Consider the following 13010-nt stretch of genomic DNA (forward strand, 5'->3'; position numbering starts at 1 on the left):
CACCTAACATTTTACAGATAAGAATTAGGTCAAACGTTTAAAAATAAAATAGCAATGCATTTTGGCCCATCATCTGACAGAATAGTCTGTGTATTTCATCTGACAGAATAGTCAGTGTATTTGCATACTGGGCCCCGATTATAATCGTCGACAATGGCAATGTCATTTTTCTTGACTTTTGACGATGAAAAAACTACACACTATAGTATATTTGTTTAATCATTTTCATCTTTTTTTGTAATCGTCGCAAAAACCATGAACTATAGTTCATGGTTTTCGCAACGATTTAAAAAACAAATATGAAAAGGATGAAAAAACGACATACTATAGTTCATGGTTTTGGCCCATCATCTGACAGAATAGTCTGTGTATTTGCATACTGGGCCCTGATTGGTGGCCCAAAACTTGGTGGGAAAGTCCCTCTTTTATGTCTGGCTTCCAGGCCAGTTGGAAAAGGGCACACTGAGAGCTGGTAAGAGTATGTTAAATTGGACATTTTCATGGTAAAAGTTTAGCTGGACAGGGTTCTTTCAGACATAAGCCCCAACCGTTACATCTCAGGAAACAGAGCACAGTCTCCCGATGGTCCTCCAGCACCTTGATGACATGGGACTTGAACCTGCCAACTGTCTGTAGCAGAGGCAACCGATCAAGCGCAACACACCAATGAGCCAAGGCACCTTTGGGCATTCAGCAGACGTCTCCTGGTGCTTTTGAGTTTTTATTTTTTTATTCGAGCCTTGAAAAGTTCAAGTTACTGCAGCATTGAATGAGACTTGAACACAGAAAGCCTGTACTGAAAGACTCATCATTAGACCACTGCGCCATCAGTCAGACGCTCTTAGCCAAAGTCTCCTGGTACTTTTGAAGTGATCTTTTGTGTGTTAGGCTTCAGTTAGCCACACAACGTCCAAGTCAGACGCATGCCAAACACTCACTCAGCAGTCTCAGCTGACTCAGCTCACTCTAAGACTCTTCAATGTCTTATGATTATGAATATAATGAAATGTAAATGTGTCTTATAAACCCATGGGGGTTGGGCACTTTGTGTGCAGAACACGACAATAAAAGAATCAATCAAAAATCAATCAATCAATCAATCATAGCAAAAAGAGTTGAAAGTGAACAGCGCCAACGTTGTCCAGTTGAAAATGAACTACGCCGACACGCCACCCATACGACGTTGATACGCCGTCTCTCTCTGGACGGCGTATCAACGGCGTATCAACGTCCGCTCACGCCGTCGGACTGTTTTTGTCCAAAAACAGTTTTTTTTTGTGATTTCAGACAGTTGAAAGTGAGCTGAAAATGAACTACGCCGACACGCCGTGCGCACGACGTTGATACGCCGTCTCTCTCTTGGACCGCGTAGTAACGGCGTATGGACGTCCGCTCACGCCGGAGATTTCCTCAGTGATAGAATGAATAAGTTACAGCTATATCTTTAATGGATTTAACAGATGGAATGAATTATTACAACTAGGCCTAGTCTTTAGTGGATTTATTTGATACAATTAAGCGATGGAATTAATAATTATAACTAAATGTCTTTAGTAAAGAAGTCAAATGTAAATAAACATTTATATTAATATATTTATATTAAAACGTGACAAATATCTTTGTCTGTACTTGCTGACAATAGATTTGGTTCTTCATCAGGTCTGGCTCTTTAGTCCACTGGTAACGTATGCGCCTTGTTGATACGAGGTCCGGGGTTCGCCTCCCAGCCGAGGTTACACTTTGAACCACAGTGTTTCTTTCTACCGTAGCTACATTGGTTTTTCTATCACTGCGTGGAATCAAACCAAGGAGGATCTCTCACACTTAAAGACTTGAGACGGTAGACCACTGTTAATGAACTCAATTAGAACTTTTAATGATTTGCGAGTTCAAGGTTTAAAATTAAAGTTAAATGTTGTTATCTAAAATGCCTAACAACACCAACGACAGAAACATCTAGCTGCCCTCTGAACACTAGCCACTTTACACAGCGAGTGAGCTGTAGTATAGGCCCTACATAGGAAATGCATTCTTTCATTATTTGATCCCTGCGATTAAATCCACTGGTGTCGTCATCATCGTGGCAGCGGTGGCCGAACGGATTGCAGAGCGGTCTTGATACCGGAAGGTCGCCAGTTCGAATCAGCGGTCCGACACGTTAAAATTACCACCGCTGAAGTGCCCTTGAACAAGGCATTGAACCACTATGATGAAATGTTCTATGAGCAGGGCCTGGCTGGAAACAAGTTATTGAGCTTAGCCCAGATACCCTGGGTATAGTAATCATTTCATTTCATTTCATTTATTACAGTCACCAGGGGGCGCTCTGTACCAAGACGATCTGACGACGAACTGGAAGAAAATGTATTCGTGTCATGTGTGGTCCTGACTCCTGCTTGAGCTGAGCAGGAGCCTGGAGGACATCCATCCATCCACGGGGAGGTCAGAAGCAGAGAAAGGTGAAAAGGAGGAGGCAGCAGCCATGGCGTCACATTCCCCTCAGCTGTATGGATGTATGTGACAATCCACTCTCTGGAGTCTGGAGGAACCCATCATCAGCCACACTCAGCGACAGGTCCAGTGCCAGTGGGCACCTCAATGTTAAATTACCATCCCCAAAACGTAAGTCTATGCTTTGGAAAATGGTTGGAATAATAAATGTAAAGTATATGATTTGAACATGTCCAGTACATCTTTAAACAACTTTATTGACCCTTCAATTCCTTGTTTATCCCCGAAATGACTGCACATCACAGGTTTTGTATTTTGTAGAAATAGGGCCATAATACATATAGGCCTATAGTGTATTTGGCCACTCATTTATCAAATAAATCAGGTGCCCACTCAAAAAATGACTTTCACCTAGAAATTCCATTCACACTTTTTATAATTCAGCTTACTGTGGAGACACGTGCTGGAAGTTATTACTTTGAAATGTTTTGTAGTTTCTGAGTTATTTTCGTCTTTTTCAAATCCTCAAAAATGACGAAAACCGGCGTGCTATAGTATGCCGTCCGAGGCCATGAGCTATACCCCATGGTCTCGGAGTGATTTTCGGCTTTTTTCAAATCCTCGAAAATGATGAAAAACGGCATGCTATAGTATGCCGTCCGAGGCCATGGGCTATAGCCCATGGTCTTTTTTTCAAATCCTCAAAAATTATGAAAAACGGCATGCTATAGTATGCTGTTTCGCAGTGATTTTCGTCATTTTTTCAAATCCTCAAAAATGATGAAAAACGGCATGCTATAGTATGCCGTCTGAGGCTGTGGGCTGAACTTGAACCCACAACCTGTGGCTCACATATAGACAGCAGCTTATCACAGAGTGCCACCATGCTCTCTGAGGGTCTCCTCAGCTTTCCATCTCTTCCTTGTGTTCTTCTGGATGTTATTCTCCAAAACATGCTGCAGAGTGAAAGTAGGAGGAACTAAGCTGGATTTGAACTCACAACCTCTGGCTCATATGGACGTCATCTTAACAAGGGTGCCACTGAGCTCACTGTGATTTCAAGTTGTAAAGTTGTTCTTCTTGCTGTCACTTTTCAAATGGGGCCTTGGGATCATGTACAGAGCATTGGCAGCCAGCCCAGGTGTGTTCTGGTCCTGTTGATTGAGCTAAGCAGGACCTTGAAACCTGGCTCCTGCTCAGCTCAATCAACAGGACCAGAACACACACTCGTTACTTTCACCGTTCATCGTAAGATGAACCTAAATAGGGTTGAATGGGGTTTCTAGGTGTAAGTATGTAGGACTAGTAGCATGCCAAAGTTTGTGCTATTGCCATTGGGAATGCATTGGGCGTTTAAGTTAAATAAAGTTCTGTCATGGTTTCTCCTCTGTATTATCTGATTAACATCCACGATAACACTTAAAAGCACTAAAGACACCTTTGATTCACAGCAAACACCATTAAAATGCTCTGTACATGATCCCAAGGCCCCATTTAAAAAGTGACACCAAGAAGAACAACTTAAAACCACAGAGAGCTCAGTGGCACCCTTGCTAAGATGATGTCCAGAGGTTGTGAGTTCAAATCCAGCTGAGTTCCTCCTACTTTCACTGTGCTGCATGTTTTGGACAATACCATCCAAAAGAACACTGGAAAGAGATGGAAAGCTGAGGAGAGAGAGAGCATGGTGGCACTCTGTGATAAGCTGCTGTCTATGTGAGCCACAGTTCGTGGGTTCAAGTTCAGCCCATGGCCTTGGACGGTATACTATAGCATGCCTTTTTTCATCATTTTTGAGGATTTGGGAATAAAAGCCGAAAATCACTCCGAGACCATGGGCTATAGCCCATGGCCTCGGACGGCATACTATAGCATGCCGGTTTTCATAATTTTTGAGGATTTGAAAAAAAGCCGAAGATCACTCCGAGACCATGGGCTATAGCCCATGGCCTCGGACGGCATACTATAGCATGCCGTTTTTCAAATCCTCGAAAATGATGAAAAACGGCACGCTATAGTATGCCGTTCGAGGCCATGGGCTATAGCCCATGGTCTCGGAGTGATTTTCGGCTTTTTTTCAAATCCTCAAAAATGATGAAAAACGGCACACGCACAGTCACACACACACGGGTCGGAACTGTCTCTGCATGGTTGCTGCCAGACAGGTTATGCAATGGGATTTCAGTTTGACTCCTGGCTTGCTGTCATCTGTCTATCTCTTCTTCTATTCTATTCTTGTTAATCTCTTATTTGACCATACAGAACATGCAAGCACGCATTGCAGTCACCATGCGCACAACCAGAGGTGGTACTGCAAATAATGTTAAACTACTTTGTTAATTAAAATTATAAAATAAATTAAATCAACAAAACTAAATGTTTTAGTAGAAAAGAACTAAGCACTATGTTGTAATATATATATATATATATATATTTATTTTTTATTTTTACAATCAATTTATATATAGTGTTCAGGTCTCCTCTTCTCTAGCTCTTTAGTAAACACAAAATTAGTCTTCAGGTAAGATAAAAAAAATTCTGTTCTTTGTTTTACATCACTTCCGATTTCACTTGTTCAGCCAGTGTCCTGTATGATTTCTCTTCTGATAGGATGAAATTGTTAATCCTGAACTGGACAGACAACCTTCTTATCTAGCAATCGTATTACAGTATTTAACAACGGAAAGACATTGTGTCACACTTTGCCCTATAGTGTGGGTAGTGTTTGCCGAAAATATACGTCCCAGCCTCACCGGGACGACTGCCCACCATCCTCCCATTCTTGATCCTCCACATCAGCCTCTGCTGGTTCTGGTTTGGCTCTCTTGTTACTGGTTTGGATCCGCTTTCCCACCATGGGAACCTTCTTCCGGGTGGACCTGATCCCACCACTGCCACCAAATGTCACACTTTGCCCTATAGTGTGGGTAGTGTTTGCCGAAAACATAAAGCACATGTAGGAAGAACAGACAAAAGTTGGAGAAAACTTTCAGACAGAGTACGTTGGATGCAGAGAAGTCGGTTCTTTATTCACCTTTTCACAGACCATCAAAACTGAACTAAGGTATTTACATAGCAACTGGGCAGGTTGGCCCTAGGTCCTCACACCTCTGCAGTCTTGCATTGACTGACTGGCAGTGGGAAGTCTCCCTACTTATATAGGCTAAGCCCCTCCCACAGACCATACCAACCCTAAATTGATTCCACAATTTCCCCAGTTACTCAATGCCCAGAGACATCACATTTCATACACACACATTTAAAGTGTTACATAATATTCCATACATTATATACACAATGATAAACTCTAAACAAACCCTCATACTGTTGGTATGTTCCCCACACCCCACAGCTGATAGTTGCTCCCTGCAATGGAGTCAACCAATTATCAATCAACTTGAATCAAGCATCAAATAATATATATATAAAGTTAAATTCAGTGTCAGTGGCACAGTGAACTGCCACACATTGGATTGTGGATTGGCTATTTTGGATTTTTGCCAATTACAAATTGGGCCTACTTTGGAAAGTAAATAGTATGCATGCATTTTACACCGCCAATTAAGCCTGGTCAGCAAATATTTGCGACCAAGAAATATGGCAGCAGCAGATTCAGCAGCAGCAGCAGTAATATTCACTCATGGCCATATCTGGGGGGGGATGTGTTAAAATGAATCAACATGAGGACGGGTTCTCATTATTAGCTGTCTTCTGCTGCAATAAATGACATTTCAGCATAAAACAAACAGACAAATAAAAAAAGTATTTTGGTTCATTTGTACAATTTTATCTCTGAGAATATACCTTTATTATCAACAGCATTACAATTACTTAAAACGTACATTTACATTTAATATCAGAGAATGAATGTTAAGTAATTGTTGGTAATGTTGGTAATGTTAAGTACTGTTGATAGATGATATTTTAAGACTTTTATACTTTAAGATACTTTGGTTTCAAATGAAAGTGACTATGACTATGTATTTTCATATTTTGTGTACATGAAGGTTTTATGGCATGTTATCCACTGCAGCCATTTCCATGAGAGGGCAAAGGGCTTCAAATAAAGCACAAGAAGCAAATTGGAAGTGCTATTACGTCACTTATAGTTGCCTGAACTAAAAAAGGGAGAATGGGAGAAAACATTGGATTAGGAGAAGAAGCAATTCTTGATTCTAGCACAAGTACGTTTTCTTCTAGTCAACCCACAGGGGGACAAGTCGCACAATAGTATGCTGTCACAAGTAAGACACGAGCAAGTACTCAAGCACAACATTTAAGTAAAATCAATACTTTATTCAGTAATCACTTCCCCTTTTATTAAAAAATAAATAGATAAATAAATACATACATACATACATAAATAAACAACATTGATAAGGATAATGACCAGCAAGATCAAAGGCATTTTGAAAAGCAAGGACCAAATGGAGACCAGCCACTTGGTCATCATATAGTAGCAGCAGCTAACGAGAAGGTTTGCAGTTCTAATCTACATCAACCCTTACTGGAGACAGACCCAGTGAGATAGAAGACCTTACTGGAGACAGACCCAGTGAGATAGAAGACCTTACTGGAGACAGACCCAGTGAGATAGAAGACCTTACTGGAGACAGACCCAGTGAGATAGAAGACCTTACTGGAGAGTGGAGACAGACCCAGTGAGATAGAAGACCTTACTGGAGACAGACCCAGTGAGATAGAAGACCTTACTGGAGAGTGGAGACAGACCCAGTGAGATAGAAGACCTTACTGAAGACAGACCCAGTGAGATAGAAGACCTTACTGGAGACAGACCCAGTGAGATAGAAGACCTTACTGGAGACAGACCCAGTGAGATAGAAGACCTTACTGAAGACAGACCCAGTGAGATAGAAGACCTTACTGAAGACAGACCCAGTGAGATAGAAGACCTTACTGAAGACAGACCCAGTGAGATAGAAGACCTTACTGAAGACAGACCCAGTGAGATAGAAGACCTTACTGAAGACAGACCCAGTGAGATAGAAGACCTTACTGGAGACAGACCCAGTGAGATAGAAGACCTTACTGGAGACAGACCCAGTGAGATAGAAGACCTTACTGAAGACAGACCCAGTGAGATAGAAGACCTTACTGAAGACAGACCCAGTGAGATAGAAGACCTTACTGGAGACAGACCCAGTGAGATAGAATACCTTACTGAAGACAGACCCAGTGAGATAGAAGACCTTACTGAAGACAGACCCAGTGAGATAGAAGACCTTACTGGAGACAGACCCAGTGAGATAGAAGACCTTACTGAAGACAGACCCAGTGAGATAGAAGACCTTACTGAAGACAGACCCAGTGAGATAGAAGACCTTACTGAAGACAGACCCAGTGAGATAGAAGACCTTACGGAAGACAGACCCAGTGAGATAGAAGACCTTACTGGAGACAGACCCAGTGAGATAGAAGACCTTACTGAAGACAGACCCAGTGAGATAGAAGACCTTACTGAAGACAGACCCAGTGAGATAGAAGACCTTACTGGAGACAGACCCAGTGAGATAGAAGACCTTACGGAAGACAGACCCAGTGAGATAGAAGACCTTACTGGAGACAGACCCAGTGAGATAGAAGACCTTACGGAAGACAGACCCAGTGAGATAGAAGACAACTCCTAGGATTGAATGAAGTTTCACATCTCTGTGCATTCTATAGTGGCATTAAATTACTGAAGCGTGGTAAGAAATCAAATGTATTCTAATTGCAATTTAGGTGTTTTAGTTTTTCTTACAGTATGTGAACTGTAATTTACCTGGTAACTGAAGTTGCACGTTTCATGAGCTTGGGATTTATAAACCTGCTAAAAAAGCTAGTATGTAATTTTAATATATGGGTGCCATTGAATAAATGTCTTCTTTGTTTACTACTGCTACATATACCTTTCGTGCAGGTAAATTATTTTCCCTGATAAGGGTATTGAAACATCACCACCCTGCTCCTTAGAAAGTGCCATTATATCACTGACTCTGTCTTGAACAGATTATAACAATCAAATAGATTGGGTGTCAACTGTCAATTCACTTAAATCCAGTCAATTCATACTATTGAGTTGAATTCCAGTTAATTTGCCAACAATATATATTAATATACTTTTCTTAATATCGTATTCAGCAATTGCCCTAAGTGAATTGATTGAAGTCAGCATAGAATGACCGCAACCCTGCAACACTCACATAAGTTGTCTATCTAATGTTTACAATATGTCTAATATCTAATTGTTTTGGGTACAACTAAAATAAATACCCTACTGTATTGTTGATTACACTTACAGAATACTTTTCTGTCTCCCCTTCTTACCAGTTAGAGAGCAGTCTGTTGAGCTGACCCGAGGTGTATTCAGCAAAGCTACTTTCAGGTAAACTCTTGGAACAGTAACATGACTGTATGATATGACATGACGTAAGAAGGGATACTCATTATTGTCCATGCAACTCATATTGCTTGTGTCAACTGTATGTCATGAAATGTTACTTTTCCTACATATTTTCCTATTCTGTACTTTTCCCCCTAGTTAAGTACATATGCAGTATATCAAAAAAATGGAAATAGGAGTTTAAATTTGCTCAGTTTGCTCTAGAGTGCACACTGCACACTGATATCACAATATCATCATAATACTTTGAATAGGAAGCCGTCTAAAATGTACAACCTTGTGTTTTGGAAGTTGGAATAAACAATACCATTTTCTTTTCTATCTTATCCAAAGTCCTTTACAGTAGCATGACTGTACGCACCTTTAGCAGGGATGTTTCAGTAACAATGTTAGTGTTATGTGACATTCTCTATCCGGTAAGATATTTATGACTACAGTACAGTATTATGTTCATGGCTAAGACGTAAAATGTTAGCAAAAGTTGGCTTATTTTTTACAAGAAACATGGCTTGCTGAACACACCTGTGGTGAGTGGTTAGGGGGTGTTTTATACATACGCAAACACCAAACAGTACAACAGTGGTCCTAAACCTGTGTGGTGGCATGGGACACTGGCATCATGCAGAGTGAAATCATGTTTTGAGAATTCTTGAAAACATGTTAAGAACTGTTGAACGTGTTAAACGTGGTTAATGAGCTTCTCTTTAAAAAGCCAAGTGCTCCATGTCCATCACTGTGCTCTCTTGTATGATAAACAATCACACACATATTTGAATAATTCATTGTGTTGCATCTAAAAAGGATGAAAACCACTGCCATACAATACAGTTAGTACAATACAGTACAGACAAAAGGTACAGTTCAGTAAAGCTTGCTTTTTTAAAACAAAACGATGAAGGCTATGTTTCCCAGAGTGACAAGGATGGCACAGAACACTTTCATTCACAGCCCTTCTCACTGTTCTATCAGTCTTAGCCAACTATACGTTTTCTTAGAAATCCGATGCCAAATTGTCTGGTATGGTAGATACATTTACCATCCAAACCATACAAACTTACCAGCATTGGACTGGAAGCTGATTTTGTGCAGTTTAGGACAAGGGTGTAATAAACTCTCTAGTCATGCAGCGTCCCATCTAAGGACTATCATTCAACACGTGTTGCGTATCAACCAATGTTTAAGAAATAAGATCGTAAAAGTTTTTACATCCAACTTTTGTTTTGTTTTTCATAATTAATGAACAATGTTCATTTGTGATCCTACAAAGGATTGCACACTAAACAACTATTTTATATACATTCCTACATCCGGTGGAAATAAAAGAAAAGGTACGTAGCTCCAAATACAAATACTCTTGGAAACCTAGCCTAACTCTAATGAATATATCAATCCTAAAACAGGATTGTGTATCTAATCCCTACTCGGTTCAATCACTACTTGAGCTGATAAAAAAACGTTTGCGGGGCAGAAATCCATACCCTAATTCTTTGTGATAACATCAAGAGACGTTTTCCAGAGCTGGTGTTCTTTCATGACCTGAGCCCTGAACACAAACCCTGTAGTCTTAGTCAAACTGAACTGAGTTACTTGGACTGCTTTTTTTCCCCATCTAGCCCAGATCACATGCATTGTGAGCTTTAGTTCTGCTATTTTTGGTGAGAATATTACCCCCAGGCCCAGAATAGGCATATGCTGGGGTTCCAGTGTTTGAAGCACAGAGTATTGAGGGCATTTTAGTGTTATATAGTCTGCACCAGACAGAAGTGCCCATACCCGTAAATTAACACTAAGCTCTGTGACAGTGTGTGCATAAATTGGATCTGTCATTCACTGTCAGTGAAGCGTCTCTTGAGGATAACATCACTGGATAGGAATATTGGTAGTCTGATCTCCAGCTTCCAAAGACAATGTTAACGCAACTATATCAACTATCTTCTTATTATTCTATTGATTACTTTCTCATATAATTAAATCATCTTGAAGCATGTGTTTTTTTAAATATTTCTTGTATTTTTATAGATCAACAAATCTACGTAAAATAAATTCTTTTTTTCTTTTTTTCATAATACATTTAAATTGATTAGGCTGTGCTTGTCATACAATGGTGGCACGCAAAAATAACTACAGATTTGTAGATTGTCTATTTTCGACTTTTGTAAATTTAAATGTATCAATTGATTTAAATTAATTATTTTTTATCATTGAGTTTTAAAGAGACTCAAATATTGATTGAACTTTTGAAGATCATATAAAATACAACAAATCTGTTCTACTCTCTTAAGAAAGTGTCACATGTAGTCAGGGACAGCAAGCATTTGTGGTACTATTCAAAACAATGTATACTACTGTATACTAATATCAACACACATGAAGACATTGTCTTGTTATTAATTGCGAATTAGTGCTTAAAGTGAGTAACAAATGTGTGTTGTTCTAACTATGACACAGATGTGTTGAAAATGACAGATTATTTTAAGAGAATATTATTTGAGTGCATTTTCTCCTGCCTACAAAACAATACAACTTTACTGAGCTATACAAATACTAGTGTGAACCCTCAATAAACTTTTAGTTTAGCTTCGTTTTTGCAAAAAGCGTAGCTTCGACAGTACACCCACAAAGCAGTGCAATACAATATCTTTCATCCGAAAGACAAAATATATTCTCTCCAAAATATCACATGACTCCCTTGTTACAATTAAATTGTTGTCCATGACAATCATGTAATCACTAGATCAATAAAGTTATTACAATCTACAGTACAGGTATGTAAATGCTAGCAACAATGGATATTGCAGTCATATATATAATACACTACGCAGAGAATACCGATGCCTTGTTGGGACAGACCAGGGAAAATGAAAATGTACGAACTGTGTGCAATAGGTTTAAACTACAGCAGTTATCATTACTAACGGGCAGAAACTTTGTATCTCGATATATATTCTTTTTAGTTTTCTTCCATAAAATAATTAATGCCCTATCTTGTAGTTCAAAAGTAGCGGAAACAGCCGATCTACAAGCTCGCCAAAACACTGCAATGGGATGCGTTGGGAACTTAAAAATATTTTTGAAAAGGTTTCAAAATGTTTGACAATTTTAGAAAATGTTAACCTATAATAAGTTAACAAAACCAAAAAAGAGGGACAGCAGGTTCAAAGTGGTTACGTCTGTCTGTGAGTATTTATAAATATCTAACCAAAAGAAAGTATTACTAATACATCTATGTATTACTACTATGTTACTTTTTTTGTTTGTTTGAGACATAGCTACAAGGTTTCTGTCTGATAGCAGCGATATATACAGTATATACCATATATATATTTTGGGACCTAAAAACTCCATAGATAATCTTCCTTTTGCCTTGGCCTGTATAGTGATGTTAAGTGGTTCTTTTGCGTAATGTAGACAAGGTCTACTTGGAGTTAAACCCTGAAGAACTAATCTTGGTGCTAAGCCCTTCTAATCATAAATACACAGCTCTGGACTGGCCCAGGCGGCTAGGACAGTGTGCTACAACAACACGAAGAGGAAGAAGAGAAAGAGAGACAGAAAGAGCGAAAGAGGAAGAGATTGTAGTTGTAGAAAAATAAGTTCATTTTCTGCAGTATTTTCTCCCCACTTTCTTTTAGGCTGTGAAAGCGGAGGCAGAAGATGAGCTACACAGTAAAATCCTCAGTGTTAATTTAACTGAGATTGTACAAATGGTACCAAATAGACCCGTAAACACTCAGGATTTTACGGTGTATATAACTGTTACCACTGATTCTAAATCCCTGGAACTCTGTTGTTAAGTGTGTATTACTCTGAATCAAAATAACATTTGAAATCTTTGAAAATACTTTTATCCTCACCTTGAAACAATAAAATGGCAACTTGGTTAGGTCAGCACTTACAAATACCCTTTACAGGCAGGTTAAGAGGAGACTCAAAAGTATTTGATGCGATTTCAAATGCTATTCTTATTCATGTATGGCTTGAACTGTAGCTAGCCATTTCCTGTGTTTGATGAACATGGGTAGGTGCTATTGCGTTGGTGTCAAAGGTTAGGATTCAGTCAAAATCCTATGGTGTTTATTTACATAGTGCTTGGTTTTCCAATGATCAGATTAATGTGAGTACATAGGTAACCAGATAGCGTGTAGTTAATGGTACA

At 39.4% G+C, this 13010-nt stretch overlaps 1 long non-coding RNA gene across 1 annotated transcript; it reads right to left on the reverse strand.

Moving 5' to 3' along the window:
- Positions 1-6781: 6781 nt before the first annotated feature.
- LOC306915324 lies at positions 6782-9496 on the reverse strand. Its single transcript, XR_013788795.1, has 2 exons — positions 8091-9496; positions 6782-7020 (listed from the first exon to the last, which is right to left on the reverse strand). It is a non-coding gene; the product is annotated as an uncharacterized lncRNA (long non-coding RNA).
- Positions 9497-13010: the final 3514 nt, after the last annotated feature.

The sequence above is a fragment of the Electrona antarctica genome, assembly GCF_951216825.1.
Source record: "Electrona antarctica genome assembly, chromosome: 22".
Taxonomy (NCBI): Eukaryota; Metazoa; Chordata; class Actinopteri; order Myctophiformes; family Myctophidae; genus Electrona; species Electrona antarctica.